Below are 13,968 nucleotides of genomic sequence, written 5' to 3'. Positions count from 1 at the left end.
TTCTTGTACACAGACATTTTGCATAAAAAAATATCAATGGGAGTTGAACTTAAACGTGGTGCACTCAGTAATTTCCATATTTAACTTGTGTTAAAAATGTTATAAGCAACTTCATTGCACCTTTGTTAACCACTTGAGCTCCTGAGGATTTACCCCCCTTAATGACCAGGCCTCTTTTTGCTACTCGGCGCTGCACTAATTCAACTGATAATTGCGCGGTCATGCAATGCTGCACCCAAACGAAATTTACGTCCTTTTTTTCACACAAATAGAGCTTTCTTTCGGTGTAATTTGATCACCTGTGCGCTTTTTATTTTTCACGCTATAAACAAAAAAAGGCCAAAAATTTTGAAGAAAAACAATATTTTTTACTTTCTGCTATAAAAAATATATAGTAAACTCAAAGTTGGTTATAAATTTTGGCCAAAATGTATTCTGCTCCATGTTTTTGGTAAAAAAAATTCCAATAAGTGCATATTGATTGCTTTGTGTGGAAGTTATAGCGTCTACAATCTATGGTATAAATACTGCAATTTACGCCATTTTTCTGCTATACAGCGCTGCGCTAGTTTAACGGACAATTGCGCGGTCATGCAATACTGTACATAAATGAAATCTACATCCTTTTTTTCCCCACATATTGAGCTTTCTTTTGGTGGTATTTGATCGCCTGTGCGGTTTTTATTTTTTGCGCTATAAAAAAAAAAAGCTGACAATTTTGAGGAAAAAAAAACAATATTTTGGACTTTTTGCTATAAAACATGTCCAGTAAAAAAAAAATGCTAAAATCAAATTTAGTCATAAATTTCTGCCAAAATGCATTCTGCGACATGGCTTTGCTAAAAGAAAAAAAAAACCAATATGTGTAAATTAATTGGTTTACGTGAAAGTTATAGCGTTTACAAATGGCGGCAAAGATACTGGGATTTTTAATTTTTATTTATACTAATAATGGCGCCGATCAGCGACATATAGCGCAAATCAGCGACATATGGCGGCGACCAGCGACTTATGGCGGGACTGCGGCGGACATTTTGACACGGGGGGGGGGGCAGGGGGGGGACTGACTTGGGGTCACTTACATCCCCAGTGACAGTAATACAGTGATCAGTAAAAAAAAAACCACTGAAACTGTACTAATGTCACTGGGGAGGAAGGGGTTCACATTTTTAGAATTTGCTGTGTAATGGGAGTGTTTTACTAGGGGGCGGGGGTGTGTATTGGACGGGGGGAGGGAGGGGGGAGCTGATCGAGGGAGAGAAACTCTTCTCTCCCTCTGCAGCTTGTCGGCGAACTGTCACAGAGCAGGCTGTGTGTAAACAATGCAGCCCTGCTCTGTCAGTGATTACCGCTCATCACGGGAAAACGGCTGGTAAAAACCGGCGGAGACCCGCTGCTGACACCCGTGAGACAGGCAGGGCGGGCGTGCGCTCCCTACCTGTTTTGAAGGCAGCCGTTTTAAAACGTGCTTTTGCCTACGAGTGCCGCTCTGCCACCGTTTATATGTGATGGCTGGGTGGCATGTGGTTAAAGCTCTGAAAATGTTATGCAGATCAGGTGGTGCTGTATAATTGCATGTAGTGATGCACTCTGAGGCATGACTATCAATTTGTTAAAATTGTAAAACACCATGTGTGACCACATCTATAATAGAGGCTTCACTGTTGGCTTTGTCCTATGTGTGGAATACTCCCTTGGTTATAGGACTTAAACAGTCCAGATATCTTTTGGTGTTCATGTATTGACATAACGGCTCCTTTCATGCAATCCATTGACACTCTGTGACTCTTGTGGTGCACAATCATTATATAATATCCATAGCGTTTAGGTAATCCACCATAGTTTGTTCACTGTTCTCCATGCAGTACACAGTCACCTTCCAACATACACATTGATGTATGTAAAATCTAACGTACCTGTATTATAATCGGTCAGCATGATTTTTTTCTTCTCGCATTAATGTGCAATAAGTTTAAGTGCTAATAGAATACAATGCATATATTTGTATATGCACAATTTTTACTATGGAGAGTATCTATTCATATAGATATATAATCAATGTACATTAATATGCTGGTATAAATCAAGGATTCTGTGCTACTAAATACAGTTGCAAGAAAAAGTATGTGAACCCCTTGGGATTACGTGGAATTTTGCATGAATTGGGCATAAAATGTGCTCTGAATGTCATCTAAGTCACAACAATAGAAGAACACAGTCTGCTGAACATACTACATAAACATTAGATGTTGCCATGGTTTAATTGCACATAACATGTAAACATTCACAGTGCAGGGAGGAAAAAGTATGTGAACCTTTGGACTTAATAACTGGTTGACCCTCCTTTGGCAGCAATAACTTCAACCAAACGTTTCCTGTAGTTGCAGATCAGACCTGCACAACGATCTGGAGTAATTTTGGACCACTCCTCTTCACAAAACTGTTTTAGTGTAGCAATATTCTTGGGATGTCTGGTGTGAATCGCTCTCTTAAGGTCATGCCACAGCATTTCAATCGGGTTGAGGTCAGGACTCTGACTGGGCCACTCCAGAAGTCGTATTCTGTGCTGTTGCAGCCATTGTTTTGTTGAATTACTTGTATGCTTTGAGTCATTGTCCTGTTGCATCACCCATCCTCTGCGGAGCTTCAGTTGGCGGACAGATGGTCGTACGTTTTCCTGCAAAATGTCTTGGTAAACTCTGGAATTCATTTTCCCATCAATGAAAACAATCCGCCCAGGCCCTGAGGCAGCAAAGCAGCCCCAAACCATGATGCTCCCTCTGCCGTGTTTTACAGTGGGGATGAGGTTTTGATGTTGGCGTGTTGTGCCTTTTTTTCTCCACACATAGTGTTGTGTGTTCTTCCCAAACAACTCAATCTTGGTTTCATCTGTCCACAGTATATTTTGCCAGTAGTGCTGTGGAACATCCAGGTGCTCTTTTGCAAACTTCAAACGTGCTGCAATATTCTTTTTGGACAGCAATGGCTTCCTCCGTGGTGTCCTCCCATGTACTCCATTCTTGTTTAATGTTTTCCTTATTGTAGATGTGTCAACAAAAATGTTAGCATGTGCCAGAGATTTCTGTAGGTCTTTAGCTGACACTCTGGGATTCTTCTTTACTTCATGGAGCATTCTGCGCTGTGCCCTTGCAGTCATTTTTACAGGATGACCAGGCCTAGGGAGAGTAGCAACAGTGCTAAACTTTCTCCATTTGTAGACAGTCTGTCTTACCATGGACACATGAACATCAAGGCTTTTGGAGATACTTTTGTAACCCTTTCCAGCTTCATGCAAGTCAACAATTCTTGATCGTAGGTCTTCTGAGAGCTCTTTTCTGCGAGGCATGGTTCACATCAGACAGTGCTTTTTGAAACCAGTAAACCCAAAACAGATGTGTGTTTTTTAAGGGCAGGACAGCTGTCAGCAACACATCCAATATCATCACACTGATTGGAGTCAAGGTTGGCTCACTCCTGGCTCCAATTAGCTCTGGGAGAAGTCATTAAGTTAGGGCCTCACATACTTTTTCCTCCCTGCACTGTGAATGTTTACATGTTATGTGCAATTAAACCATGGCAACATCTAATGTTTGTGTAGTATTATGTTCAGCAGACTGTGTTCTTCTATTGTTGTGACTTAGATGACGTTCAGAGCACATTTTATGCCCAATTCATGCAAAACTCCACGTAATCCCAAGGGGGTTCACATACTTTTTCTTGCAACTGTACATTGCATGCTTACTATTTACTCTTCAGAGATCTTCTGTAATAGGGTTAAATATGAAATCTGCAGATGCACAGACTAAACTACATGACGTCCCCATCTGTCAAATAGATCAATATTTACCCTAACCGGTTTGGTTTGTCCCAAGCTGACTGCGTTAGGCAAAATTGGTGTCTTTAAGGTTGCCAATACCTTATGTGGCAAGATTGGGGGGAAAGTTGTTTTTTGTTTTTTTTTTGGTAATTGTACAACACTGTTCATTGAAGGTACGATTTTTATCGTTGGGTTGTATGTTGGATGTTAGCCACAAAAAAAAGGTACAGCCAATGCCCCTTGCTTGTGGCCAAACCCCCCCTCCCCCATTTACTAGGGGCAGCTCTCTTTGTATCCTGTGCTTAGATGCCTCAAAAATAGGTTTTACGTCCAATATACTTGGATGGCTATCTACAAAAGCGTTGAGACTAACAATCTTAACACTAGGACCTGTACAGCAGTCAAGTTTGGTTGAAATCTCAAAAATTCTTGGTTATTTTGTTTGACTCCCTTTTGGCTTATAATTAATTGGTCTGATAGTTTTTATCGCAGGCATAGTCTGCAAAGGCAAGGCCTTGTATTCCGTTACCGGTAATCCTACCTGAACAGTAGGTTCCCCATCGGTCTTTTGGCACCAGTCATCGGTTTCATAGCTATGCAAGACTTGCCTGATTTACAATTCACACGTTCTCTGTTTGTTGATGTCATCTCATCAGCTGATGCCAGCTTGAGGCAAATGGTTTTACAGGCATCTGTGCAATTTTGGCATGAAGTGACACTGTTTCCTGTTGGTATACCCCCAGCTTTTTTTTTTTTTTTTTTTTTTTTTTTTTTTTTTTAATGTCGGTTGAGGGGGACACAGCGTTCCATATTCGTGAACCATCAGTTATACTGCTGCCTACAGAGGAAGATTAGACACTAGGCATTAAACTGAAGGCCATCCCTGGAAGACCTTAGCCCATCCCTTCACTTTCTTGCTCAGTTTAGCTTTATCATTGTATTTATCTATGCCCCTCCCATTCATTGTGAGACACAGCTTTCAAGATTTTTTTTTCTTTATATTTTTGATGGTACAACTGTATCAGACATTTAAACTAATCAAATAGTTGGTACTACAGATGAACACTACAACTAAAGGTGTCAACGTTATCTGCAAGCTGAAGGCTTTCATATTTGTCCATGACGCATAGTCTGTCTTTATGCTGCAGCTGGCACTGATGTCTTTTACAGCAACCTTGCTGATGTACGCATTACATATGATATGAAATTGTATCTGGGGTAGGTCTTTAACATATTCTTTGCATGGGGCATTGTGCCATAGAGTGCTAATATGCATTTCTTTGTCTACTGAGGTACACAGGAATATATTTTGTAGTACTTAGACATATTAGTGCCTCATTTTTTTTAATTTTTTTCCTTATGTCTTAGGTTAAACACCTTTTTTGCTCAGCTTTGTTCCAGACTGCGCTATAGCCAAAAGATGGCTGCAGCGCGGCAGCTAGTTCTGGGGTATGATCAGTGATCGCTATGTCCTTCGGATACAGCTGATCACATGACTAAGGAACTGGCCAATCCGCTTTTACCATGTGACCAGATATGTTACAGCTGATCACCGGGTAAATAGGAAATGTCAGTTATTGGCAGTCCTCTGACAGCACGCGAGAAGAGGAGAGCCGGTAAGCAGCGATTCACAGGGGGGGGGGCATCTACACTGATCAGTAGGAAATGGATGATCAGTGCCCTGATGATCAGTGTAGCCCCATCAGTGCAAATTTGTGCTGGCAAGCAGTGCCCATCAGTTGAATCAGTGCGACTTATCAGTGCAGCCTCATCACTGTCCATCAGTGCAGCCTATCAATGAAGGAGAAAAATTACTTATTTACAAAACTTTATAACAGAAACTAAGAATTTTTTTTTCTATATCTTTGGTCTTTTTTTAGTTTGTTTAGCAGAAAATAAAAACCCAAGTGGTGATTAAATGCCACCAAAAGAAAGCTCTATTTGTTTAAAAAAAAATGATAAAAATTTAGTTTGGGTACAGTGTTGCATGACCGCACAATTGCCATTCAAAGTATGAGAGCGCTGAAAGCTGAAAATTGGTCTGGGCAGGGGCAGGAAGGGGGTAAAAGTGCCTGGTAGGCAAGTGGTTAAGAAACTCCGATTACAGTGTTGCTTTTTTTTTTTTTTTTTAATTTTCTCATTTAACATACTCAGTTTATTTTTTCTTTAGGAAATCTATTAATTACTAAAGTATTTATAGTTCTGTATATTGCTAAAGTATTTTTGGTCTTTAGATTATTGACAAATTTATGGTGCTGTGCCTTTGTTGCTCATTTAAACTTTGATGTTTTACTACATATATTACCTGGTTACCTTAAGTCTGCTGGGTTTTTTCATTTAATCTCTTAATCACTTTCCTCAAGAAATCAATTAATCAAGATTTTAGAAACCGCAGCTTTTTGGCAACAATACCTAGACCCTGCTGAACCAAAGACTGAGGAGTTAGCCTGGAATGGGACATTCAGGCCCTGGCCTCTGTAGCACTTTTCAGACCTTTGTTTATTTGTGGTCTAGAACCATGGCACTGCCTCTGGTGAGACCCAGTTCTGTCTCAAGTGGTTTAAAAACTTTATCTGGACTCTGTTGAACCATAAGGTGCAGGGCTTACCTGCAATGTGACCTTGCGGCACAGGGCTTTGCATCGTTACCAGACCCTTGTGTACTGTGTTGGTGAGCCATAGAGAGCACTCTCCAGTTCCATAGCCATGGATGGCACAGCTTCTGGTGTGACCCAGTCTCTGAGAAACAAAACGTTTGAGTTAGGCCAGGTTAACCTGAAGCACTAGATACTACCTCACAGTTGGCACCAATTGGGCATCATTTCAACATTCCTGCCAATTCCATCTTTCCATGGTGACCGTTAACAGAAAATGGAACATTGACGTCATCCACTAGGTAGTGTTGCGTACGTTCCGCATCCCTTCTTCCACCTTTCATCATTGATGATGCACATTTCTGTTGCTGCTCCTGCTTCTGAAATGCTATATGGATCATCTGGTTCTGTTCAGCTGCTTGCCTACAATGTTTTGGTCACATCTGGGCACCTGCTGACCATCATTAATTCAGCTGCCCGGCCCTGCCAAAGGCCTGCACAGCAGTCAGATTCAGACTGACAATGCGTCCCTTTGCCCAGAGCATTGCCTTTTGGCCTTTCTTCTGCTCCCAGGGTGTTCAAAAGGATATTACCACTCTTGCTTGCCTTCCTCAGAACTAGAGATGTAAAAGTTACAGATATTTTGAAGCCATGGGGAAAAACTTTTTCTGGGAAAAATTTAAAGAAAAGTCAGTGTGGAGTATTTTTACAATTTCAAAGTTGTTTGGTTACAATGGGATTGTGAAATGCAGTGTATATAGAAGTATTATTCTTGAAATAGAAGTACAGCTTGTTCAGTAAATAAACTAAACTAAATATTCTGAACCAATGGACTGCGGACACAGTACAGGAGATGACCAGAGACTGCGGGGACAGTAGAGGGGATGACCAGAGACTGCGGGGACAGTAGAGGGGATGCCCAGAGACTGCGGGGACAGTAGAGGGGATGCCCAGAGACTGCGGGGACAGTAGAGGGGATGACCAGAGACTGCGGACATAGTACAGATGACCAGAGACTGTGGACCTTTGGGGAGGGAGGGGGAACGGGTACCTGAATTTGACAGGTACCCGCTCCCACTTCCGCGGAGTTGTCCTTCCTTCTTCCCGTGGCGGCTTCTGTGTCACCCGGGTGCCCAATGCGCATGCGCTTTGTGAATGCCCCGGAGCCTTCTGGGACCTGTCGTGTCCCAGAAGACGCCGGACCATTCACAAAGCGCAGCGCTTCTCGCGCATGCGCAGTGAGCACCCGGCTGTCACAGAAGCTGCCGCGGGAAGACTGCAGCGCTGGAGCAAGGAACAGGTAAGGTCCTGCAGGAGAGAAGAGCTGAGCGACCGGCCCGATATTCTGACATGGTGGCGGCAGAAATACCGGACCGGACGCTTTACATTCGCTCCATAAGACGCACTGACATTTTCCCCCCTTTTTTGGGGGGGGGGGGGGAAAGTGCGTCTTATGGAGCAAAAAATACGGTAAAAGCTTCATGCCAATATGCACTTTCAGTTATTGGCAATGCTGACCCAAGAAGCATATAATACTCTTGTAAGAGATCTAACAGTGTTCTGATTTTCAGGTGTCATTTTATATATAAATAAAGGTGTGTATTTTTGCCGGGCAGTGCTTTGTAACACTTGAAGATGCTGCTGGTGAATAAACACTTTGTGATGGTCCAGAAACAGTGTTTCTGGAATGAGAACTCTGGAGGAAAAAGCTATTCATACTTTAATTATTAAATTCATTAAATTTAATACAGTATTTTTATTGTATTTAGGTTACCTCTGGCATGCTAGGATGTATTTTTGTTTTTCTTGTAGCATTTGGAAAAAAATCCAGATTACAGATTTCCTCTCAGGTGAAGTTTCATGGTGGAAATATTTCCAAAGTAGAAGTACGATTCACCATTTTATTGAGAGGAGGGTATAGAAAAACTATTTCCTGACAAGACTGCAGCTAAACATTATGCTGTGATGGTGGTGGTGAACATTTAATAGGAATCATTTAATGGTTATGAAGAAACTAATTTGTCAGACAAATTCACCTTCTTACCTGTAAATTAAGGCCTGAGAGGACAAACTGTTATCTACTATATCCCATCAGTCACCTAACTGTAAGAGGGTCAAGCAAACTAAACTGGAGCTTTTCCCCTGCGGTACCCCCTATTTGCAGATATGCATATTTCTCTTGCAAACGGTGGGCCGTCTCAATATTGAACCCTACTGACTAAGACTGGGATGCCATTAAAGCTCATGTGCTTGTAAAGGCAGGTGTCCCAATACGTTCCCACCACCAATACCATTTATTCTCCTTTCTCCTCCAATCCACCTGTGTGTATTTGAAGGAACCAGAAAATATAGCTAGAAATAGTATTCTATCATTTATTAAGAATTCTATAAACACAGAAATGCACTTACAGTAAAAACAAGCAATGATGCTTAGTCTCGTAGGTCAGGGACGCTCCTGCGTTCCACAGACCAGAAATGAGGCACCTGAAGTGATGCAAAAGGCTCCGCCCGATACGGTTCATCAGCATGACGTCACCAGGAGCTGTGCCGTCTTGCTCCACTCCTCACCATATATACCCTCCTGTCTAACTAGCGATGTTTAACCGTCGATTACACATCTAACTGCAATATTACCAGTGCTGAAATCCTAAATGAATGCCTATAAAATTATAAAAATCGCCCATAAATGTCCAGTAAACCACAATATCTCTATACATATATATCGACTATACACACATTGGTGAAGAAGAAAAATAAGTGTGTGTGTGTGTGTGTAGGTATATGTAATATATATATATATATATATATATATATATATATATATATATATACATATACATACACAGTGGGGCAAAAAAGTATTTAGTCAGCCACCAATTGTGCAAGTTCTCCCACTTAAAAAGATGAGAGAGGCCTGTAATTGGCATCATAGGCAGACCTCAACTATGAGACACAAAATGAGAAAAAAAATCCAGACAATCACATTGGCTGATTTGGAAAGAATTTATTTGCAGATTATGGTGGAAAATAAGTTTTTGGTCACCTACAAACCAGCAAGATTTCTGGCTCTCACAGACCTGGATCTTCTTCTTTAAGAGGCTCCTCTGTCCTGCACTCATTACCTGTATCAATGGCACCTGTTTGAACTTGTTATCAGTATAAAAGACACCTGTCCACAACCTCAAACAGTCACACTCCAAACTCCACTATGGTGAAGACTAAAGAGCTGTCGAAGGACACCAGAAACAAAATTGTAGACTTGCACCAGGCTGGAAAGACTGAATCTGCAATAGGCAAGCAGCTTGGTGTGAACAAATCAACTGTGGGAGCAATAATTAGAAAATGGAAGACATACAAGACCACTGATAATCTCCCTCGATCTGGGGCTCCATGCAAGATCTCACCACGTGGGGTCAAAATGATCACAAGAACGGTGAGCAAAAATCCCAGGACCACACGGGGGGACCTAGTGAATGACCTGCAGAGAGCTGGGACCAACGTAACAAAGGCTACCATCAGTAACACACTACGCCGCCAGGGACTCGGCTCCTGCAGTGCCAGACGTGTCCCCCTGCTTAAGCCAGTACATGTCCGGCCCGTCTGAAGTTTGCTAGAGAGCATTTGGATGATCCAGAAGACGATTGGGAGAATGTCATTTGGTCAGATGAAACCAAAATAGAACTGTTTGGTAGAAACACAACTCGTCGTGTTTGGAGGAGAGAGAATGCTGAGTTGCATCCAAAGAACACCATACCTACTGTGAAGCATGGGGGTGGCAACATCATGCTTTGGGGCTATTTCTCCGCAAAGGGACCAGGACGACTGATCCTTGTACAGGACAGAATGAATGGAGCCATGTATCGTGAGATTTTGAGTGCAAACCTCCTTCCATCAGCAAGGGCATTGAAGATGAAACGTGTCTGGGTCTTCCAACATGACAATGATCCCAAACATACCGCCCGGGCAACGAAGGAGTGGCTTCGTAAGAAGCATTTCAAGGTCCTGGAGTGGCCTAGCCAGTCTCCAGATCTCAACCCCATAGAAAACCTTTGGAGGGAGTTGAAAGTCCATGTTGCCCAGCAACAGCCCCAAAACATCACTGCTCTAGAAGAGATCTGCATGGAAGAATGGGCCAACATACCAGCAACAGTGTGTGCAAACCTTGTGAAGACTTACAGGAAATGTCTGACCTCCGTCATTGCCAACAAAGGAGATATAACAAAGGATATATAACAAAGATGAACTTTTGATATTGACCAAATACTTATTTTCCACCATAATTTGCAAATAAATTATTTCCAAATCAGCCAATGTGATTGTCCGGATTTGTTTTCTCATTTTGTCTCTCATAGTTGAGGTCTACCTATGATGCCAATTACAGGCCTCTCATCTTTTTAAGTGGGAGAACTTGCACAATTGGTGGCTGACTAAATACTTTTTTACCCCACTGTATGTATGTTTGTATGTGTGTGTGTGTGTGTGTGTGTGTGTGTGTGTGTGTATGTATGTATATATATATATATATCTCCATAAAATTTGAAATATAGAGCAATTTAAATCACACATTCTACAATCGGCCCCCCAGGTGATAGTGATTTTAAGTAAAAAATGCATTGTGTTTCTCTCCTAGACACTTCATTTTTCTTCTTATTACCCCTCCATTGATCTTTAATTTTATCTATAGCATAAAACTTCATACTCCTGGAATCCTGGAATAGTGGTATTGCTTGTACCCTTTCTTTATGTTATTAATGTGTTTACTAATTTTTTTTTTTTGCCGAGTTTCCTAGTGGTCCTCCCTACATATTGGAGCCCAAAACTACATACGATGACATAAACCACAAGGGTCCTGCTACATGTAATGAAGTCTTTAATATTATACTGCTTGCCAGTGACATCTGATAACTTTTCTACCGGTTTCTTTCCTCCCAAACTAGTTCTACAGGGGGGACACCTCCCACATTAAAAAAAAAAAAAAAAACAAAAACCATTTTAGTTCTAAGAAAGTTAAACTTTGTGCCATTGATCTGTGACATTTGTGTACACGTTTATTTCTAAGATTAAGGGCTGTTTTATATATTAACTTTGGTTTGTTTGGTAATAATTTAACTAAAACCTTCTCCTCCTTCGATGCCCACTGCATCCGGCTCTTCTCTCCCACCACCCTGAGGATTGCAGTAATCTATCGGCCTCCTGGATCCGTATCCCTCTTCCTGGACGACTTTGCCGCCTGGATTCCCTTCTTCCTCTCCTCTGAGCTACCGACCATCATCCTCGGGGACTTCAACATCCCCATCAACGTCAACAACCCGGCTACTTCCCAACTCCTCCTCCTAACCTCCTCTTTCGCGCTCACACAGTGCACACAGTCCTCCACCCACACCAATGGGAACACCCTGGACCTCGTTTTCTTCCACCTCTGCACCCTCCACAACTTCACTAACACCCCCTTCCCCCTCTCTGACCACCACCTCCTCACGTTTTCCATCTCCCCCTCCTCTAACAACCCCCCCCCCCCCAAGTGTCAAACTATCACCAGCCGTAACCTCCGCAACCTGAACCCGGCCCCTCTCCACTCTGCAGCTGACTGTCTGTACAACAGTATTTTTCCACTGTCATGCCCTGACCTGGCCACTACTGCGTACAACGACTCACTGTCAGTTGCCCTAGACTCCCTGGCACCCCTAACCACGCGTAACATCAGACCCCGACCGCTTCAACCCTGGCAGAATGACCATACAAAATGTCTCAAACGACGCAGTTGCACGCTGGAGCGATTATGGCACAAAACCAGGTCCCCTCGAGCGTTATCCCTCTACAAATCCGCTTTCCCCACCTACACCACCTCCCTCCACGCCGCCAAGCAAGCCTATTTCATAACCCTCATCAACAACCTCTCCACCTGTCCTCGCCGGCTCTTCTCCACTTTGAAATCCCTGCTCCCCCCCCCCCCCCCCCACCTCCACTGAGTACCTCACTCACCGCCCACGAGATTGCCAATCATTTCCAAAAGAAGATCGACGCAATCCGTAAGGACATTGTCAATTCACAATCTACCTCTCCACCTAGCCTCCCTCCCTCTATCACCCCCTCAACTCTCCCCTCCTCTAACCTCGCAACCGCACTGCCCCCCACCATACCTAACGCCCCTCACACTACAACCTCCACAACACTCCGCTCTTTCAGCCCTGCTACCACTGAGGAGGTCACTAAGGTCTTCACTGAAGCCCGCCTCACCACTTGCCCCCTGGACCCTATCCCTCTCAACTCCTCCAGTCACCCCCGTCCTCCATCATTCGCTCCCTCCCCCACATCTTCAATCTCTCCCTCTCTACTGGCGCATTCCCCACCCCCTGAAGCACGCACACATCACCCGTGCCCTTCGCTCCTCACAGGACCTCCTACTCTCCAGCTCCCTCGTCTCCTCCTCCCACGCCCGACTGCAGGACTTCTCCAGGACTTCCCCCATCCTCTGGAACTCCCTACCCCAATCCATCAGACTGTCACCTACCCTCCTCACCTTCAGGCGCACCCTGAAAACCCATCTCTTCAGGGAAGCCTACCCCACCCTCACTTAACAACCGATCTCCTCCACTCCTCCTACCACTCCATCCCCCACAGCCACTTCCTCCTGTACCACTATCCCCGCCCTCCTAGATTGTAAGCTCGAAAGAGCAGGGCCCTCGAACCCCTCGTGTATTGTATTGTCTCATGTTCTGTCCCCCTCGCTAATGTACAGCGCTGAGCAAACCCTTTGGTGCTATATAAACACTGTATAATAATAATAATAACCTTATCCCTTTCTTAGAATTTCACCAGTGCATCCTAAAATTCTTTCTTTTTGTACTGTGTTAAATCCAGTTATGAAAGCCACTTCACCATTGGTACAAGTATCTATGTCAGGTTTTTCCTCCATAAAACTATCTCCATGCATAGCTTTCACTGCATCCTTCAGATATTAAATTGTTTGGGATTATAACCTTTTTCTTGGAACCTCCCCCATTAGTATACCTGCCTGCTCATCATAGTTTGTCAAATTGCAATTTCTGCAGATTCTCATTATTTGTCCATCCATTTTGGATGGTGACAGCTAGAGGTGGGTATATACCCATTTCGAAATATTTGTTTAAAAAGTGTTTTTTGTACATAATTTATCACTCGCTTTAACCACTTGCCGTCCGCCTGCTGTTTATAAACGGCAGGACGGTGGCACTCCAGGGGCGGGTTTCTGTTCATTCTAGCAGTGCGCGCTCCCTGGGAGCGCACAGCACCGCGGTCCGGTGCCCGCTGTGAAACACTGAGCGTCGGACAGAGGTCCTGATCATGTGATCACTGATTGGCCAATCACTGATCACATGCAAAGTAGTAAGCAAGATGTCACTTGTGACATCATTGCTTACTACATGTGAAATCTGTGAATGATCACAGGTCACATGGTACAAGGCTATTCACAACAGCCTTATACCATGTGACAAGCTGTGACCAATCACAGCTCACTCAGTAGTTCTCAATGGCTGCAAGAATGCAGACAGAGAGAAAGAGAAATGATTGCTTTTAC

At 43.3% G+C, this 13,968-nt stretch overlaps 1 protein-coding gene across 2 annotated transcripts in view; it reads left to right on the top strand.

The window, feature by feature from the left end:
- The window catches only part of CTCF (CCCTC-binding factor), a 166,672-nt gene that overhangs the window by 77,466 nt on the left and 75,238 nt on the right, over window positions 1–13,968 (top strand). The gene's annotated exons all lie outside the window — the stretch shown is intronic.

The sequence above is a fragment of the Staurois parvus genome, unplaced genomic scaffold, assembly GCF_062004578.1.
Source record: "Staurois parvus isolate SC_StPar_1 unplaced genomic scaffold, SC_StPar_1.0 ptg000505l, whole genome shotgun sequence".
Lineage (NCBI taxonomy): Eukaryota > Metazoa > Chordata > Amphibia > Anura > Ranidae > Staurois > Staurois parvus.
This window is presented reverse-complemented; position numbering and strand designations above follow the sequence as displayed.